The sequence below is a fragment of the Miniopterus natalensis genome, chromosome 15, assembly GCF_054644295.1.
Source record: "Miniopterus natalensis isolate mMinNat1 chromosome 15, mMinNat1.hap1, whole genome shotgun sequence".
NCBI lineage: Eukaryota > Metazoa > Chordata > Mammalia > Chiroptera > Miniopteridae > Miniopterus > Miniopterus natalensis.
This window is the reverse complement of record NC_142095.1, coordinates 45,594,026-45,615,169: the sequence shown is the minus strand read 5'-3', so window position 1 is coordinate 45,615,169 and position 21,144 is coordinate 45,594,026. Positions and strand designations below refer to the sequence as shown.

The 21,144-nt window shown below is 44.4% G+C and overlaps 1 protein-coding gene across 2 annotated transcripts in view; it reads left to right on the top strand.

Annotated features, from left to right (window-relative positions):
• The window catches only part of PRICKLE2 (prickle planar cell polarity protein 2), a 299,561-nt gene that overhangs the window by 141,290 nt on the left and 137,127 nt on the right, over positions 1-21,144 (top strand). Inside the window, exon 1 of one of the 2 annotated variants that reach the window (XM_087825086.1) lies at positions 11,049-11,266. The exons of the other annotated variant lie outside the window; for it this stretch is intronic. The gene's annotated coding sequence lies outside the window, so the exon portion shown is untranslated. Of the gene's footprint in view, positions 1-11,048; positions 11,267-21,144 lie in introns of those variants that run through there. 2 annotated transcript variants of the gene reach the window in all.

The following is a 21,144-nucleotide window of genomic DNA, read 5'->3' as shown; positions in this document are numbered from 1 at the left end:
TCAGGCGTGGCGTGGCTGGCCTCTCTGCTCGGGCTCTTAGCAAGCTGAAGTCGGCGTGGTGGCCATCTGTGTTCTCAGCTGCCCCTCTTTTTGGCTCACCCAAGTGGTTGACAGTTTAGTTCCTTGTGGTGGTGGGACTGAGGTTTCTGCATCCCTGCTGGTAGTAACTTAGGGGCCATGCTCAGCTTGTAAGGCAACTTTTAGGTCCTTGCCACATGGCCCTTCTGTCTTCAAAGGCAGTGGCTAAGAGTCTCCCTTATGTGAGATGACCCTCACCCTTTGAATCTGTGTCTCTGGGAAGGTCCCAGCCTGTTTTCAGGGCTAATGGGATTAGGTCAGGCTCCCAGAGGATAATCTCCTTTTTTTAAGGTCAGCTGTTTTGAGACCTCAGTTACAGCTACAAAAATCCCTTCACAGCAGCACGCACATTAGTGTTTGATTGAAAGGCTGGGAGACCGTGTGTGCAAGCCCTGGGCCGAGAACCCTGGGGTCATTGCAGAGTTCTGTTTGCCACATGGTCAGATAGAAGGCAACCAAATGAATTATCCAAGTAATGGCTTCTAGTGTGTGTTGTGCCTGCAGGCAGGGATTGGCAGGAGGCTCCCTTAAAGGAAATGAGCTGCAGAGTGGCCTGATGCTTATTTAGAATTTGAGGGGCCCTGCCGACTGGCTGATTTCATGATACAGACCCAAGCCACTTCTGTACTTCTTTCAGCCCCTGGGCCTTCTTTCACACACACTTTCAAGCTTTCTTCTTAGTCTAGGTCCTCATAGAGGGATGGTCCTGTTGCTCCGGGGCATGGGCACTATCTGGAGATACTTTTGGTTGTCACGACTAGGGGGGTGCTACCGGCATCTAGTGGGTAAAGGCCAGAGAAGCCACTAATACCTTTCCATGCACAGGACAGCCCACAGCAGAGAATTATCTGGACGCCAGTGTCTACAGTGCCAAGTTGATGAGCTCTATGAAATGTCTGTCTTTCCACCTGTCCTAGGTCTCTTTCAAGCCTCCATCATTCTGCTCAGACTGTCGCATCTGCCTGACTGTCCTTCTCCCCTTTTCATCTCCAAGATTCCTACTCCTCCTTAAGACGTGCTGTTAACATTGCTTTCCTGTGCTGGTTCACTCCGCTCATTCCACGTTCCTGAGCACTGCTTCATCCTACGCTCCCTCACTCAGTGCTTGGTTTTATGCGTGTATGTGAAACACAGATCTCTCTTCCACCAGACTGTGAGCCTCTCTTGAGTGTCCCCAGAGCTTGTTACCATAATGTCTTGCATATAGTAGCTACTCAGTGAGTGTGAGGTGGAGGTGGGTAGATAAACATACAAGCACATGAAATAAATTATGATTAGTTCTTGGTTTCCTTTCTGCCTTTCTTCTGAGTGTCTCTCATACTAGGAGCCAGCAGTCTCTCTACATATTGGCCAGAGTGACCAGTGCATGTGAGAGGGTCAATTTTGGGAGTCTGGAAGCTAGACTGCCTGGGTTTGAGTCCCATCCCTGCCACTTACACACTGTGTTCCTAGAAGCAGGTTACTTAACTTTTCTGTGCTTCAGTTTCCTCCTCTGAAAAATGGAAATCACCATAGTCCTACTTCAAAGTCCATTGCAAGGATGCATAGAGTTCACATAAAGGCAGAGTGGGAGAAAATTCCATGACGCTTCCTTGTTTTCCAAACACCTGACTAATGACTTCCCAAGAAAACCCAGGCTGCAGATCAGCATGGCTGGAGGTGGCACCTCCCCAAAAGTAATGTGCTCGAAAATACAGGACCAGACCAAGAAAACAGATGTCAGCATTTAGGCCTAGAAAGTTAAAATGCTGATATCTACCTGTCATGTCCATGCAAATTACCTCGTCTAGAAATGCACCTAAGAGCTTGAGAGTCTTCGGTGTCTCCTGTGAACTAACTGGAAAGTTTGCCTTTACAATTTGGGAGTAGCCAATCTGAGATTATACAAATATTTCCATTTCTTTTTTTCCCTCCCCCAAATGTAACTAAAAGGTTCTATTCAATCTTTAGGTATCATATCATCCTGTTTTTAAAACTACTTGATATAATGGAGAAATAATGAACATATTAGCTTGGTCTTAGGACAACTTTAAAATACAAGTTCTGGACTGGCTGGGCGTGGCTCAGTGGTTGAGCATCGACCTGTGATCCAGGAGATCGCTGTTCAATTCCCGGTCCGGGCACATGCCCAGGTTGTGAGCTCAATCACCAGTAAGAGGCGTGCAGGAGGCAGCCGATCAATGACTCTCTCATCATTGATGTTTCTGTCTCTCCCCCTTTCCCTTCCTCTCCCTAAAATCAATAAAGATATTAAAAAAAAAAAAACAAGTTCTGGGTCCTGTCCCAAACAGTGAATTTGAATGTCCATGGTTGAAGCATGGGATCTGCAGAAGTGACAAAATCCTAGGTGGGTCTTATATAGACATATTCTGGCAATGGAAACTAATAGACTAGATGCTACATAGTATTAGGAAGCAGACTGAGGACCCCAAATTTCTGCACAAATAGAGATAATCAGCTGAAAGTAAAAAATAAAGAGATGAGCAGACCTGCACTTGGAGCCAGAAACCCAAGTAACCAGGCGTAGAAGAAAGTGGCTGTATTCTAGTAAGAGATTGTGGAGGGAAAATCCCTAAACTTAAACAAGTTTTGGTCAACAGTTCAGTGAGAATCAAATTAATATGACATTGGAATCAGCATGAGAGAAACAAGGGTTTAAATCCACTCTGCCCTGCCCTGGTTAATCATACGTAAATGTTTTCATTAGTAAAAACATTGTCAACCATAATCACAAGTCGAAAAAATAGTACAATAATCCCTATGTAATGGATTTAATTATCAAAATTTTGCTCTTTGTGTGTCATCTTTTCCCCCTTTGCTTGAATTCCTTCCCTCCCTCTCCCATTCCCACTTTCCTTCTCTCTTTCCTTTTTTCCTTCCTAAGCATTTTAAAGCTAATCTCAGGCATCATGGTGCTTTAGCCTTAGACGCCTAAACGTGCTTCTCCGGAAAGCACGGAGGTTTTCTTACGTGACCACATCTCACCTGCAGCACTGACAGTCCTTCCTTGTCCTCATATAACGAGGGCATCACGTTTTGAGTGGCTGGCACGTCCAAGGGTTTGAAGCCATGTCCCATGAGGAACAGTTAACAACAGTAAGCTGATAGGAGACAAGGCGCAGGTTGTGGAAGGATGTTTTTGAAGGAAGAGTTGGCTGGACTGGTTCTCTGTGATCCATGTTGGTGGCATGTTGGCTGCCAGCACACGGGCAGGCAGAGCTCAGTCCAGGAGCCAGGTGCCTGGGGATTAACTGAGCTGCCTCGGAATTTTCTCCCCCGAAGGGTGGGCTGTGTGACACAGCAGAAAGGTGCATTTCACTCATTTCAGGAATATTTTTCCAGCGCTGGCTCTGTTTGGTGCTGCGGAGGGCTGTGAAGAAGACCACAGGAGCCCCTTCCCCTAGGGAGCTTTCTGTCCGTAGCACTTTCCAAAATGTGACATGGCTTTGGGTGGTACCGAGTCCGTTCATTCACTCACGCTGAGTTACACGGAGTTTTTAAAAATCGTCTTTCGGTCTGCTCTACTTTGTAAGTACAGCAAGGAGATCTCATCAGGGGGCCGGAGCTGCCACTTCTCCAAAACCTGATCCTCTCCCTGCCTAGTGAAGAAAGCAGCCTCATGGTCACGGCCTTTGGCAGGCCATGGTTCCTAAGTGACGCTGTTTTGAGTAATTTATTGGACATCTTTACAAAAATAAGTAAGCTAACAAGAAAATGTTTAATACAGGAATAATTAAAGCAGTACTACAGATGGCTTTAACTTTGGGGTTCTTACTGTTGTTGTTTCTTGTATTTGCTTACAGTAAAATTCACTCTTAGGTTACAGCTGCATGAGTTTTACAAATGCGGTCAGGCATGTAACCACCCCCGCAATCGAGACACACGCCGGTTCTGTGCGTTTCTCACGCTCCTCAATCCCACCTCCCATCTCAGCCCTTGCCAACTGCTGGTCTACCTTCTGTTCCTATCATTTCGCCTTTTCTGGAATGTCATGTGATGGAATTAGACGTTATGTAGCCTTTTCAGCCTCGCTTCTTACACTTAGCAGGATGCATTTGAGACTCATCCCTCTCGTTGCTTGTACACTCATTCCTTTTCATTGCCGAGCGGTATTCCATTGTGCGAATGTGCCACAACTTGTTTATTCATTACAAATAATAATGTAAGGCATATCCCATATGACAGATCATGAACATGGTATTTAGTAAAAGCGTATTTGTTAGAAATCCTGAAGGTGGTATGCAAATGAATATGTCTTAGAAGAAAAAAGTAATCCCACCAATTAATGTATCAAAGAGTTGCTTGTGGTGGGTCAGCTTTTAATATTTTCTACCCAAATCTTCAACAGTGTATTCGGTTGAAATATAAATAGGGTTTCTGTTATCTTAAGTCAGAACATACCTTTTGGAGCCTCAAGGGAAACCTGGTATTCTCTAAAACATCCTGCTCATGTGCTGTGAGTCATTCCCTCCCTCCCTGTCATTCTTATAGTCTCATTCCCTCTTTCTCTCTCCTCCATCCCTTCTCCCTCATATTTCATTGGAATTTATGTAACTGAATTAATTAGACCTATTTCTCAAGGAGTTGGTTTTCCATAAAGTTCACTTTGCAGCTGGCATGACAGAAGAGCTGGCCTATCAGTCAAATGCTACAGTTTGTTCTTTGTATCTGGATCGGGCTGGGGCTGGGCTTCCTGCTTATCTCTTGTGCATTTACACCATCCGTGCTTCGCAGCGAATGAACCTGGATCCTTTGTGATTGGGCTGGGAGATGGTTGTGAGTGTTTATAGGTTGGGTGTGGAAACACTTAACAGGGACAGGCCCTATCTCCTTAGTTACTGTTACAGAGTCCCCAGGATATAAAGTGTCTGTATGAAAATAAATAAGGGCTTTTCTTCTCCTTTCTTTGGCTGCTGATATCTGTACCATTTAATAGAATAAAGTGATAAAAATCTTTGTTCTTTCTTAAATAACATGTTAATTACTGTTCTGTGTATTTATTCATTTTGTGTTTCCAAAACGTATTCACTTTGTAGACATTTCTGTCACCCAGTACATTTTAAATCCTGAACCATTCTCAAATGGTATATGTCTAATATAATCTCCTGTGTGTGGGGGGGTGGGGGGTGCTCTTTGTAGCTAAACGGGAGATCAAAGTCTGTAGCTTTCTCCATTTAGCCAGTTTGCTGCAGAATACAAAAGCTGCTGATGGATTTGAGTGAATAGCTTAAAAGCTCATCAGAAATATTCCAAGCTATAGAGCTTTTTTTCTCTCTCAGCAACATTTCAGATACGGAGGTTCTCCTCGGTTGCCCCTGCTTGAGTTGTGAATTTAAAATGCCACAGGAAGAAAGAAAGATCTGTTCTGTTTTCTCATCTGTGGAACCAGGGGGTTGGACTCGATGGGAGATGTCAGATCCTTAGCGCCAGTGCCGCCACTCTTTCTCCGTCCACGTGACAGACATGACTAATCAGTCACAGCGCGCTTTCTGCCATAATGTGGCCTCAGACTTCTCGTCAAGTCAGCACTCCTGGAAGCTACTGCTAATCAATCAATGTTTGCCCAAGAGGTGAAATCTATTTGCCATTCCGAAACACGACAGTGTTTAATGTCTAGTGCAAACTTAAGATGGCTTATAAAGGTTAGATCGCCGTTGCATGGTGAGAGGATTTCAGATCACTACCCTTCATGCTGCTTGAAGGCAGCACCGTGTTTTGTTCATGTTTTTTCATGTTTACCCAGCCTATAAGACAAACCCTTTTTCAGGGTAGACATTAGATAAATGTTTGTTAAATAGTACATGAAGGAATGAGTGGAAAGCATGTTCTTGGCCAATTCTTTCCTAAGACTACACACAGTTCAGAGTTTCTTCCAAAGGGCAGCCAACCCTTGCCATTATTGAATTTCATCTACTTTAATTCAGGCCATCCCTGCAGATGGGCTCGATCGCTTCGTGTTCTTGTCTGCCGAGCATTGGCAGAGCCCAGCAACTTGGAATCATTGGTTGGACTTTGCGAACTTCTTCCCCATCCATCATCTCAGTCATTCACAAACCTATTGAGCAATACTGAGAGGGCCCGTCTATTCCTTCCTCTCTAGACTGAATTCTTTCAACTTGATTCGTGATTGGAAATCTGAAGGTTCAATGATATAGCTAGAAATTTTGTCACAATTTGGGGATTTAACACTGGAAGTAATCACACGTTTGACACTTAACATATGCAGCCTTCATTAGTTATTTGGGGTGGGGGGCTGCATTTGAAGTTCCTTTATGAAAAGGACCAGATCTGATAACTGTTTATATTTTGATAGCATGATAATATACTTTTTTCAGGGTGGATACTGAGTAAACATTCCATATTCCTCAAGGTAGTTTTGTGAAAACAGGCTGAAGCCTCTGTCTCCTCCAGCTTTTAGAAGAAAATTACCTTTTTAAAACAAAAGGCATTTTTTTCTCCAATGCACTGCATTTCATCTAATAATAATACTAGTTATTCATTTAGTGAAAATCAATTTATAGGCCAGGCCTTCTGCTAAATGCTTTATATATACATCATATATCTTTCTCTAAACCTCAAGACAGCCCCAGGCTGGTGAGTGAATTTCATTTTACAGATGAGATGAATGAAACTCAAGAGAAGTTACATAACTTGGCCGGAGTCACAAGACAGTAAGTGGCAGTACTGGGCTCTAAAGCCAGGCCTAACTCTCAAGCATCTTCCCTGAAGATACCGGCTCTCTCAGAGCTGATGTCACCTCCTTTGGGAAGCCTTCCCTGTAGTGCCACCTCTCCAGCAAGGCTGGTTGAGATGTTCCTCCTCTGTTTTCATAGCAAGTTGTACCCCTTTATTATGACACTCTCCATTCCACCATGGACTGTCTGCTGCCTTTATCCCCAGAGTAAGATTCTTGAGGACAGGGGCTTCAGGGTTTTATTGTTTTCTGCCATTTTTTTTTTAACAATTTTTTTTAAAAATTGATTTCAGAGAGAGGAAGGGAGAGGGAGAGAGAGATAAAAACATCAATGATGAGAGAGGATCATCTATGGGGTGCCTCCTGCACGCCCCCTACTGGTAATCGAGCCCACAACCCAGGCAGGCACCCTGACTGGGAATCCAACCGTGACCTCCAGGTTCATCATGGGTCGACGCCCAACCCCTGAGCAACACCGGCTGGGCTCTCCACTTTTGTTTGATGGCTGAATGAATACATCTTTCCCAGGAGATCTCTGCCATTTTGCCTTGGTACGTGGGCACCGTATACAATGTACAGCTAGGCCTTCAAGAACCTACTATAGTTCAGAATTCATTATATGGGGTGGGGAAAAAGTAGGTTTACAGCTGTTCCTATGGAAAATAACACAATAATAAATAATAATACAAGTACAAACTCTGTGTTTCACGTACTCACAACTGTAAACCTGCTTTTGCCTCACCCTGTGTTTGGGGACGAAGGATTTGGGGAAATACAGCCCAGCTCTAAGCTGGACGGAGCGCTCCCTCTCTTCTGTAGCACTAAGTGCCTCTGCTTACCTATGTTGTTGCATTATTAACTGTTTAATTTTTCCTCACCTCAGTTTTTGGTAACTGTATGTTTGTGAATAATTAATACATGCACATGTTCTTATGTTTATTTATCCTCTGTGAGATGCCTTGTGCTTCTTGTATCTGAGGATTTATAAGTCTTAAAAATTACAGAAATTTCTCAGCCTTTATGTCTCTCCTCATTTCCTCTGTTCTCTCCCACTGGGACTCCTCCTAGACATATGTTGGGCCTTCACGTTCCAGCCTCCATATCTATTAACCTTTCTTTCAAACTTTTCAACTCTTTATCCCTTTGTGCTTCATTCTGTGTAATGTCCTGAGATCCATATTTCTCTCTTCAGCAGTAACTAACCTTCTGTTTAACTTAGCCATCGAGTTTTTAATTTTAATGAATCTATGGGGAGAGGTAGACATCATCTCTTGTTCTTTTTTTAGAGGTTCAGTTCTAGCTTTAACATTTTCAATCATTTTAAACTTTATTTCATGTTCTTTTTCAGAATGTCATTTTATGAGCTCTAACTCTTAGCCTCGATCCTCATATTTGTTGACTTGTGCTTGTCAGTTTCCTGAGTGCTGTTACTATATTGGGAGCTCATTCTCTGCTGGCCCAATTGTGCCTGGATTATGGAGCTGGCTCTCCAGGGCAGTTTTTCATTTGCTTCTATGAGGCATTCTTGGCATATCATGAACAGGACTAGACCAATTTTTATATTAATTTTTTAGGTAGAGCTTCCTGATTCTGACTTTTGTTATTAGTACTCCACTCTCAAGAAAGGCATAGGCCTAGGGTTTCTAATTCTCAACTTAAACTTTTTCCTCCTACTCAAAACACAGGTAGAGACAGACAAGTTATGTTGGGCTGGTTGACAGTTTTTCTAATCTATTCATTTAGGGTACAGCCCTCAGTTGAGTGTTCCTGGTTTTCTGAAGACGTCTCCTAACAACTTTCTGCTTCTCCTTGCCCAAGCATGGCCTTTTCTTCTCTCCTGCATGAGCATTAAAACCCTGGCCCCTAGGGAACCAAGACAAAGTTTTCCCCTGCTGCCAACCACCTTTCCCTCTACCTCATAGGTACAGTGAATTTTCATGTTTACCATTCTTGTTTTCAGGTCCTTTATTTCTACCACCTGGGAATTTTCCTTTCTTTATTTTGAGTCAGCTAAGCACTTAAAAGAATTTTTGGTATATTTCATCTATCATATCTAGGTATTTGAAGGGTTGGAATTTTCAAGCTGTCATCATTTGCCATCTTGCCAGAACTAGGAGTTTATCATGGTAAAGCATTCAAATAATACCCAAGGATATATGGTGAAATATTAGTCTCTTTCCCATCTTAGACCTGCCTAGTTCTCAGACCACTTTGCCAGATATAATAACCTTTACATTTTCTTGGGCATATTTCTAGAAGCATTTTATGCATATGTAGCCTACGTATGTGTACACAATGCATGTAGATTTATTTATGTAACCAGGGATACATTTTACCTTCTTCACTGCACTTAGCAATGTATTTTGGAGTTTATTAGTGCACTTAGCTCTACCTCTTTCTTTTCTCATGACTTTATAGTATTCCATGACATGGGTGTACCATAACTTATTTAACCGTTTCCCCTATTTTTATTGGATCATTGTTTTTCCATTATTTTAATATTATAAACTATCCTACCACAAACATTCCTGTAAATATGCCTTTGCTTGGCTTTCATTTAGCATCATTCTCTTTGCCTATTCTTTATCTTCTCCCCAACCCTGAGATGGTTAATTTTATGTGTCAACTTGACTAGTCTAAGGGATGCCTAGAGAGCTGGTAAACATTATTTTGAGGTATGTCTGTGAGACTGTCTCAGAAAGAGATTAGCATTTGAATCAGTAGATTTTCTAAAGAAGACTACTCTCACCAATGTGGATGGGCATTATCCAATCCTTAGAGGGCCTAAGTTGAGCAAAAAGTCAGAGGAAGGGTCAGTGTGCTCTCTCTGCATGCACTGAGACATCCATATTCTCCCGCCCTGGGCATTGGCATTCCTGGTTCTCAGGCTGTTGGACTGAGCCTGGGCTTTACACCATTGGCCTCTGATTCTCAGGCCTTTGCACTAGGACTGAGTTATAGTACCAGCTTTCTTGGTTCTCCAGTTTACAGACTACATACCATGGAACTTCTTGGCCTCCATAACCCCATAACCATGTGAGTCAATGCCTAGAAAAAAAAAGAAAGAAAAAAAAAAAAAAAAAAAAAAAAAAAAAAATATATATATATATATATATATATATATATATATATATATATATATATTCTATTAGTTCTGTTTCTCTGGAAAATCCTGACTAAAACACATCCTGACACCCCGCCCCCCATGAGTTCCTTGTGGTCAAGGACACTGTCTTTCCCTGGTGACTTCAGCACCTTGCGTGGTCGTGGCACTGAGTGGGCACTCAATTCATATCTATTTCATGAATGACTGTGTGCTTACCAAGAAGCCAAACTAGCAGTCAGACCAGTCCCAACCTGCAGCAAATATAGTTTGATTTCACTAATAACAACAGCTATTGGCTAAGCACCTCCTCTAGTCCAGAGAGGAGCTAATGCAATCTGCACAACAACCCTGTGAGATGGAAGATTTCACGGTCATGCTCTTCAGACAAGGAAACTGAGGCATGAGTTATGGAGGCCATATTTGAGCACAGTCTTGTCTGAAGTAAACACCGCGCCTCTTGAATGCTGCCTCTTAATTTATATTGGCATTGTCACAGCCGACATAGGATATACTTCATTACTTCGCTCTTCATTCATTCATTCAATCAATCAGTCAATCAACAGATATTTACTGGGAGCTCCCGACATTCCAGGCAGGGAGCGACACAGCGTGATGATGGATGAAAACATCCCTGCTCTGGTGGAATTTACAGTGTAGAGGGAAAGACAGTTAGTGCAAATAAGTGAAAGTGTGCTGAGTATCTGGAAGGGGGCATAACAGGGAGGTTTAGAAGCACACAGCTTGAGGGCTCTTCCCAGGAATAGAGGGTCTCCAGCATGTGTAAAGAATTGGATGAGCCTTGAAGGACGAGTGAGTCGTGGGGAGGTGGAGGGAGGGATGGAGCCCAAGGGTCCAGCATGTCCCTGTCTTCCTCATGTGCTCTGCACAGTGTGATCTGCCAGCCTTCGGCATCTCCGTGTGCAAGGGCCAGAGAGCCCGTGTCCTCCTGCTTCTGAAAGGTGGCCGGGTACCCACCCCACCCCCACACCAGCCCTTTCTAACTTTAAAGCAGTTGCTTCCTTGATTGAAATCTCAGTTTGGGAACAGGTCTAGGATTGGCCTGTGGCTCAGAATTTTCACCAATAAGCAGAGCGGTAGGTGGGGAGGCGTCCCTTGTCCCTTTAAGCAGCCGGAGGCGGCTGAGAGAGCTTGGAGCTTCTCTCCCCAGGACCTAAGAGGTTTCTCTGGATCCGGAGCTGTGCACAGAGGCGCTGCCGCCGCCCGGGAATGTCACCCCCGTTGCTCAGAGCCCCAGCAGGGCCCCCTCTGGCTTCTGGCAGTTGTCGGCCCACACCCCGCTGGGCTTCTTAGCCTCAGCCGCACCCCTGGCCCCCCAGCTCCCTGGCGGTGGAGGACCCGCAGCAGCGAGCAATGCAAGGCTGAGCTGGGTGAGTGGCCCCAGGGCCGGGCGCAGGGAGGGGGCGCTGGGGCGAGTTTGCTCCTGGTTTTGGTCACCCTCCCAAAGGGCAGAGGGGGCGTTGAGCGGGGAAACTGACCTCTGGGGGAGATGCTCCTGGCCTCACAGACACTGAGGAGGTCCCGAGCCCTGGGGAGGGGGCCCAGACCTAGAGATCGTCTTGGTCTGAGTGTCTGCCAGCTTTTGCGAAGCCACTTAATTAACCAATAATAGCAATAATGCTATAATCAGGAGGGGCTAGTGTTGTGATTGTATTAAGACAACTTCAGAAGAAACATTGAAACTTCCCAGAACTTGCTTTTTAAAAAGTCTTTGTACACTTGCGCTTCATTTCCCTCAAATATTTTAAGTTATGTGTTGCTAATGACCTACTTATTTATTTCTTACACTCTCAAAAATATTTTTAATGTCTTCAGAAAGGTCTACTTTAAAAAATTGTTTACTTCTCCCCACACGCCTTATTGCTTATCTTCCTGTAACTTTCCAGGTGTATTCCTTTTTTCTTGGTGGGTTTGTATAATTAAGAAATGCTGGATTTGTTCGTTTATTCTCTGAGCTGGGGGTGGGGTGGGGGAGAGGCCCCCTCCTCTCCTGGCCTTCCTAGCTCTGTGGAGGGAGTCTATAGCAGGCGAACGCTGCTGGGGTGTGGTTAACTGGAACCATGCTCTCCCAGGTCAGGATTTGGTGAGACTGGGATCGTACAAGTCCGGGGTCTCTGGGCAGCTGTATCCGTAGGGTTGGCAGGAGGTTTATTAGAAGATGCAGTTTCCACCTCCTCCCCCCACCCCAGTCTATTCCTGTGTGTGTACCTAAGCTAGAAGTTGAGAGCCCAATGCAGAGGGTCAGAGGTTTGGTTTTGTTTTTATAAAATGAGGCAGCTGGAAGAAATACCTTTCAAAATTGGTTGCAAAGTCGGATGCACGGATTGCTAAACTCCATTTCCACCCGTATTAAATTATTTTGGCTTTTAGGGGCCCTCCTTTTGCTGGGCTGGCCTTTATTTACACTTGTTTAGATGGTGTGAATCATTTGTATACTTTGGGTTCCCTGCTTTCTGCAAACAGATGTTTTTATCTGTGCAGCTAGTTGAGTAATTAGAGAGATGAACATGGCCTTGTATGTACAGAGAGACAAATACCACTTGGGGAGGATTTGGGCCTCTCCTTCTCAAATCATCAATTGCCAAATCTTCCCAGCTGTTGAGCAATTCCGATAAAGGTGTCAAGTGAGCCTAGCAGTGAAGAATTTATATGTACAGCTAATTCTGCTCGTTCTACAATAAAACATCTTCCCATGGGGCCGAAAAAGTGGAGGGGAGCTTATAAAAATGATCCCGTGTTCTTAGTCACTGACTGCCCAGCTCTCCCTGGATTTCTGAGAACCTGCCAGGAGAAACTGTTGACTGGGTGGAAGTTTCAAGAAATGCAGAACAGAAATCAGTACAAGCACTCCTTGAGCGACTTTTATTTCTGTTTGGAGGAAAAGAACACTTTGTTAGAATAACAAATCGTGGCTGCTTTTCAAGAGCAGAAAACGGTTCTTGTTCTGCAGGCAGATTCATTTTAACAGTGTGAATCATTTGGTTTAGGTTGTTTTTTTTTTTTCTCTTGCGGTAGAAGCTTGGAGATGATTAAACGTCCTGTCTGCAGGAAATTACCAGGAGATTTGAGTATTTTCCTGAATCAGCCTCAGATGGTACACAGCTCTGGGTGTAACACAAGAAAGCTCTGTTACTAGGCGATCTTTCTGCACTGATGTCTTCAGCCTCGCTCAGCCTTCCCAGGTTCTCCATCAACAAGCCTTTTATTTTTTATTTTTGGGCTTCCCTTTAAGAAACTAAAATAACTCTCTCATTCCCTCCATGAGCTTTTTAAGATGGAACTCATTTTGGAGACAGTTTTATCGAGCCTGCTTCCCCACCAGCCCCCTCCCACTGGCCTCGGCAGGAAAAGCTCTTGGCCACTTTTCCCAAGATTTCCTTTAAGCTGGATAATTATCCTCAGGGACACAGATGTCTTGAGGCATGAGGGATGCAAAGGTTTGAACTAGTGCTCCCCAATTTGGTGATGACATCTATGGTCTTTGTAGAGTCATTTGCAGAGAAGGTGAAGTGGTTCTGAGTTGGGTTTACCCTGACTTGCATGAGCAACTTGGAGAATGGGCAATGAAAAGACTCTGAGGGCAACCAAGGGACACAGCCCGCTGCTTGCTGGGGCTGTGCTTACAGAGATCTGCAGTGCTTAATAATTTGGAAAACCAAATCTTAGAGATGCTGTGCTCCCCAAGCTGTTTTTCTTAATCTCTCCTGAAAGGTACCCGGTCACGTCAAGCACTTCCTACCTGTCTAATCAAATAGGAGAGCTCTGGGTAAGGGAAACTCAGCGTGATGTTTGGATGTCAGTGAGAGGAAGCGGAGGGAATAATTTGTTTAGCTGCCAGAACACAGAACGGTAATCCTCGTTGAATACAATGAAACTTTATGGAAATCGTAGTGAGAGTTTAAATGTGATGTTCCAGAAAAGTTTCTTTGCTATTTTTTATTTTCTCAAACACAAAATGGCAAGGGCTTCTCTTTCAGGATACTTAGCATTGGATTACGGCGCAGAGTTTTGGTGGCCCTCTTCTTTCATAACCTGATGCTCTGTGTGACAAGCAGAGGAGGACTCGTTTTTTTGCAGAGATTGTATCTGGACGTCTTCCAGGAGAATGGCAGACGTAGGGGTGGCGGAGGGAACAGACAGACACAGGTACTGCAGCGCTTAATGCCTGAGAAAATTCATGGACAGTTTCCCTGCAGATTTAGCCCAGACGCCTCTGAGAATTGCTCCACAGTTGACATTTAGCAGCCGGCCTGTGCATAGAAACCATTGTTCCCATCATGAAGGTCTCCCCCTTCACCATGCACCTTCCCAGGCAAGATGCCAGTCCACAGGGAGTGTGTACACGGTATTGCTTATCGCATCTTTGAAAAGAAAAAGTATGACTACTTCATTTCCTGGGAACATTTGCAAAAGATTCCTTTGCATCTACGTGGGCTGCTGTACTTACTTACTGATTTTATTTTAATGTTTCCAGTGATTGGCACTCTGCTCAGGCTCTGAGGATGAGTGACTATCTGTTGAGTTGGATTTCAGATCAATTCTGATTTTGAGTGGTAGGCTGTCCAGCCTGGAGAAGAGGTCTCATATTTGCATATTATAAATGATAATAGTAATAAGAACAGAATGATAGCGGTTCACTTACTGAGTCTTTGCCAAGCACAGACCAAACGTCTTGTGAATCTTTCTGAGATTTTCCTGCATGTAAGAATATCCTTCAGCGTCTGTTTCAGTAGCTCTGTGGTAAGACATGGACTCTGCATTTGAAGATAGAGCCCAGGTGGGACCTTGGACTCTGTCTTGGGACACACTTTGCTTTCTGTTCCTTATCTTTTAAAATCCTCATGATAACCCTATGGAGAGGTGCCGTTATATCCCTGTTTCACAGATGAGGAAGGGTAGGCTCAGAGAGGTTCAGTAACTTCCCTGGGTCACACAGCTACTAAGTGGCCACACTGGGGACCTGAACCTGTGACCATCAAACTCCAAAACCCATGTGCTCGAGCTTATGCTCTGGTTAGTTGCGGGGTAGGGGGTGTCTTCTCTACAATTTGAACCTAGTGACCCCCTCAGCCAAGTCCCTCTGCTGAAGGGCCCTCTCCACGATGTTGGCATTCAGTAGGCAGCGGCACCTGAGGCCCTTGTCCGCAGTCCTGCGGCAGAATCCAGGGAGACTGCACGGAGGTGTTGGCACTAGTGTTAATGGGAAGTGTCCAGCTCATCTGCCTTGAGTTCTCTAGTTGCTGAACTGAGACACTTCATAATCAGGTTGATTTCTTTGTGAGGCCCTTTTAATCCCCACAGCTTTCGGGATCCTTAAAGCAGCTCTGTCTCCTTCAATGGGTCCTCCCACAGTTCCCAGGGCCGCCTCCTTTCTTCCTAGCCATACCCTTCCCACTGAATTCTCCCACAAGACCCTTCCCACAGCCCACGCCCCAGAGGTTGAAGCCTTTTCCCGATGCCCATGGCTGAGGCCACCTGCAGTCCCCTCCTCTTCCTCTGGCCCCAGCGTAAGCTGCTCCCACTCTGGCCGATCCCTACAGACAGCAAAAGCAGAGACGATACTGTGAGAAGATGGCAAAGATGACGAGGAGTCTCGTTTAGGCCCCTTGCTTGATTCCTTCTCAGCCTGACCTGCTTTCTCTTACCCTGGGCACGTGGCTTAACCGTTACAGGATTGATACAGAACAAACCACTTACTCTCCTGAGCTTTGCCTCCGTTACTGTACAATGGAATGTTCATGTCAACCTTCCTCCTTGGGTACAAGTGACATATGTCTGTGGAGGCACTCTGGACTTTGTTCAAACACATTTTGAGGACGCAATCACGTTGCCTTCCAGCAGCGGTTTCCACATGGGGTTCTAGGGGACACCTGCTTGGTAAATTGCTCTTCCAAACAAGAAAGCAAAGAATGGTTCCGTGTATATTTGGAAAACACGATCCCCACCTTCCTACCTCTGCAGGGACTTCTCCCTCCCCCAAACACTAGTCCCTGTGCTCCATCCACATGGGCCCTTCAATACCCCAAGGTCCCCCCTGCCTTTGGGCCTTCCTACTTGCTGTTCTTTCTGCTTGGAATGCTCTTCACCTTGAACTTGGCCTGGCTGGCAGCTTCTCATCATTGAATTCTTAGCTTAAAGGCCATTCTGCCCAAAGGACTTCCTACCTGCCTTTGCTTCAACACCCCCGTCTCTCCTACACACACCATGTTTTTCTTTGCCACGTTACCTTATTAATTTTTTCCCAAAGCAGTTCTCAGGATCCAAAATATTTGTTTCCAGTGTGGTAACTTTCTGCCTTAAGGGGGACTGTCGGTCAGCTCTCATCTTCAGGGCACAGTACCTGCCACCTAGTAGGGGCTTACTCAGTGGAATGACTGTTGCCCTGCTCAGTGTCTGACATAAACTGCAAGAAAATTGTAAGTTAATGAAGATTTTTTTAAATCATTTTTATTACTCACTCTCGGCCTTTTCCCATCTCCCATTTCCTTCCTGAAGGATAGAAGGACGCATGTGCTTCTCAACCCCACTGAGCCCATGTACTTAACATTTCTGAGCCTGGTTGGTTTTTTTAATTGTAAAATGAGGTCAGTGGTAGCTGCCCCTGTGGAGGTCTGTAAACCCTTTGGAGGAAGGTGTTATTGCAGTAGGAAGGAGGCATTAGTGTTTCATCACCTTTGAAAAATTGCACCCCAGCTGATGGTTTTCTTTGAAGACTCAGAGCTTCTGTACTCTCCTACCGAGGAAGTCTGATCAGAGGCAGCTGCTGCTCTGGAATGGTCTTGAGATGCAAAAATTTTTGAGATCAATTACAACTCCCACGAATAGCTTTGGAACTTAGAGGGCATTAAACATGCAAATATTTTCATCTGCTGAAGAGAATCCTGCCCAGGATAAAAGGCTGGACTGGGTAGATAGTGCCCTGAACTCCCTCTTCCTGCTCCCAGAGGCTTCGCCAACATCATTGCTGGGCTACTCATTTAAAAACCAGAGCAAAGGATTGTATGTTCTAGAAATGGGGAAAGAAATCAACAGGTATTGGTGGGGCTGAGGCTGTACCTCCTTGGGCAGGAAGAGAATAATACAGGCATTTTTGAAAAGGCCCACGCCATGGTTTATTCATTTGGACTATTCATCGTTAGTAGGACAGGAACAGTGCAGAGGTTTTATTTGCCTGAAGCTCTGGTTAAGGATCAGGGGCCCTTTCAGCTCAGGGGACAGTGCTGTGATTGATTAGCAATGTCTGCCCGAGGCAAGAACCGCCTTTGGTCTTGTACATAAAGAATTCGAGATCACTAGATTTTGAAGGGCCCATGGAGATCATCCATCCAACTCTTGACCTGATAACTACTATGCCCTGCTTTGGGGGCATTAGAAAAATAACCATGAAAAGAATCAAAGTAATAACCTTAAATTTTTAGGCCTTTCTTCCCTCATGGGTCTCGTCATGTTTTTCAGCATGGCATGCTGTAGCTCTTCCTGGCAGCGTCCAGGGGGCCCTCCAGGAACCTTTGGGAAACTCCATCTTACTATACTCTCTTCTCAAAGACAGGTAGGCACGATAAACACATAGAAGGTCCTGAGACGTCCAACTGTAAAGAAATCTGTCTAACATTATTTCCCCAAACTTTTTGATCCCCGGATGCTTTCAGGAACACCTGTTGTCCTCTTGTAGAACATTCTTTAGATGTTGCCCAATGATGTTTAGATAATGGAGAATATATTGGTTTCCTGAAGCTTTGTACCAAATTGCCATAATTTGGTAGCTTAAAGCAACAGAAATTTATTCCCTCACACTTCTGGAGGCCAGAAGTTTGAAAAGCAAGGTGCTAGCAGGACCATGTTCCCTTCAGAGGCTCCTGCAGAGAATCCATTCCTTGCCTCTTCCAGTTTCTGGTGGCTGCCAGCAATCCTTGGTGTTCCCTGGTTTGTGGTCATGTCACTCCAGTATCTGCCTCCTTGTCTCATATCTGTGCATATCTCAACTCTCCCTCTGCCTTTGTCTTGTGAGAACACTTAGGACCCAGGGTAATCTTCTCATTTCAATATCTTTAATTTAATTATATCTGCAAGGGCCTCTTTTCTAAATAAGGTGACATTCACAGGTTCCAGGACTTAGAGGATATGGACATATTATTGTGGGACCATTTTTTAACGGACCAACAGGGGCATATGGATTCAAGAGTCAGGAGGCCTGGGTCAACTTTTCTAAGAGCTCCCCTGCTCCCACCCAGGTCACATGGGGAAGCAGTAAGAATGCCTAAAACAGGAATCCGAGCCTTAGTTTCCTGGACAGTAAAATGGGATGTAATTGCACATACTTCATAGGATTATTATAAAGATTAAATGAGATAATACTTGTAAAGTGCTTAATATGGGTGAATGTTGAGTAAATATTAGCTAATTACTATAATTATTCATTTTTACTGTTGCTACTGCTCCAACCACTGTATCAGGTTTCTTCTCCCTGAACCTTATGGTCAAATGAAGTGATATGGGCTGCCCGTCTCAATAGCCTAGGCTCCTTGCAGAACTAGCAACTATGGTTTCTAATCTCTCAAAGGCCACATTATCATTTTGAAATCTTTTCACTGGTGTATAATATGCTTACAGGAAAGGAAACATATCATAGGTTTTTAGCTCAGTGAAATTTTATAAACTGAACACACCCGACCTTTGTTGCCGGCACACACACTAAGAGTAAAATGTCACCTGGGCCCAGAAGCCATTCTGGGTCTCTTCTTCCAGCCTCTGAACACTAACCTATACCCTCACTTCTAGTATCATAGATGTTGCCTGTTCTCATACTTTACATAAATGGATTCATACAGTATGTACTCTTTTGTATCTGGCTTCTTTCACTCAACATTCTGTTCATGAAATTTAATCATTTAGTTGTTTATAGCTGTAGATCATTCATTTAATTTGTTGTATGGTAATCCCATTGTTAAATACATGACAATTTATCCGTTCAATTGTTCATGGACATCTGGCTAGTTTTGGTTAGAGACTGTTACAAAGAATGCTGTTATGGGCATTTTGATACATATCTTTGGAGGGAACCTATAATGCTGAGAACAAATCCATTATACTTTCAATCAAGAACTCTCCCCAACCCCCACCCCAGTCGCCTGCTTCAGATGCTTTGCAACATGAAGAACTTCTCATAACCAGGATCATGGCTAACAAAGAAGCTTACATCCTTCCTGGCCTACCTGACACCCTCCTAAGCCATTGGCCATGCCCACGTTTCCTTGATATGTTGAAATCTTTTGAACCACCACACCTCCCAGAATGCTTTTTCCTTGGCCTGTGTGCAGCAGGCTGGAACTGGATGTGGTAATATTAAAAGAGTCAATATCCAGCCAGACACACAACTCCACCTCCCGCATCCTACTCAGTGCCACCTCATTCATATACTCGGGCCCCCACCGCCAATGCCAAGCCAGCCCTTTCTTCCCTGACTCCCTTAAGAGACATATGCTGGGCCAAAAGTGTCCCTCTCCTGCTCCATCTGGGGCCTCCACTGACCGAATCCCACACCCCCACATCACAATCCCAAGCCTGGTGTTTGGACAACCCGAAGTTTTACAGATTAGATCGTGCCCACCTAAAGGTTGGGGCAGAGGGTGGAGGAAGTAGCTGGCACAGACTGGCAGAATGATGTGGGCACGAACCAGAAACATGGCACCTTTGCCTAAAAAGGGGGAGAGCTGCTAGTTTAACTCAGCCATGTAATTTTCCTTTACTTGGGGAAGGGGGAACTGCTCCTGGTTGAAGCCCCCAAATTGAGTTTGGTCAAGGATGAAGTATTATTGCCATGTGGTGAATGGTAGAGTCACATATGTGGCTTTGCCCAGGGTTCCATTAATTTGTGTCAGATTGGCAATTTACACGTCAGATCTGGAATTAGCTGGAGAAATATAGGATGGATGTTAGGCCGGGTTACTGAAACATTCCAGAGAGAGCTAAATGAAATTAGGCTCGTTTTGTGCCTTTGTCTTTCCCATTTTTTCCTATTTGGTTGTTGTTTGATGGCCTTAAAACTACATCTGTGACAGGTGGAGTGGGAGTGGGGCATGGAAAACAGTGCATTGTAATGTCTTGGTTGTGTTCTCTGTTTGTTTTTTATTCCTGGTGACCAAGAAGTAGGAAGAAAGGGGAGGTGCTTGGGAGGAGTGAGGCCCACTCAGGAAGGTTGTTTATCTATTCAAGTCAACAGAGAATTAAGCCTCGCTTTTCTCACAAAAACAAAAGAATAATTGAGTAACCTCAGTGCCGGACTCTTTTGGAGATTCAATTATAATAATAGCTCTCATTCATTTTCTGTGTGACCAGTAGTACTTGGGACCTTTCTGCATCATAGGTCAACAAATGGTTTCTGTCAAGAGCCAGATAGGAAACATTTTAGGTTTTGTGAGTCAAGAGGCAAAATCAAGGACACTATTTAAGGTACTTATATAACAAAAACCCTGATTTTCACCCACAAAAAAATTTTTTTAATACTTTTTTTACTGATTTCAGAAAGAGGAAGGGAGAGGGAGAGAGAGATAGAAACATCAATGATGAGACAGAGTCATTGATTGGCTGCCTCGAACCCACAACCCTGGCTTGTGCCCTGACTGGGAATCAAACCACAATCTCCTGGATCATCATAGGTCAGTCGACGTTCAACCGCTGAGCTTGCTGGCTGGGCCGCAAAAAATTTTTGACAATCAAAATTATATCAAAATATAATAATAATTGAATATAACTTTTTTGTAATACAGGTCTACTAATAAGAAGTATAGGGTTCTTTTTTAGGAAGTAAGGATTAGAGTTACAGTTCCCTATCATCAGATTGATTGCAAATCTTCATCTCTACAAATCACTGTTAGTTCATGGCCTGTACAAAAATGGACAGTTGGCTGGACTTGGCCTGCAGGCCAGAGTTTTATTTACATTATTGCTGAGCCTTCTTTATCGTTAAGCTGGGCTGCACAGGACAGAAAAAAACTCGCCAATGGCACGAATGAGTTAGACAGTTATTCCTCTCCCTGTAAGAAGTTTAGAGGTGGCTGTGTGGGGTTGGTCCGGCAGCTTCACTATAACATAGTGACCCAGGTTTCTTTTCTCCTGCCATGCCAGTCATGGCATGTGGCTTCCTTCCTCAGCCACTCCATGGCCCTGTCTGCAGCCACATCTGCATTCCATGCAGCAAGAAGAGAAGGGGAAAGAAGTACACATCTACTCTTTTTAGGCGACTTTTTGA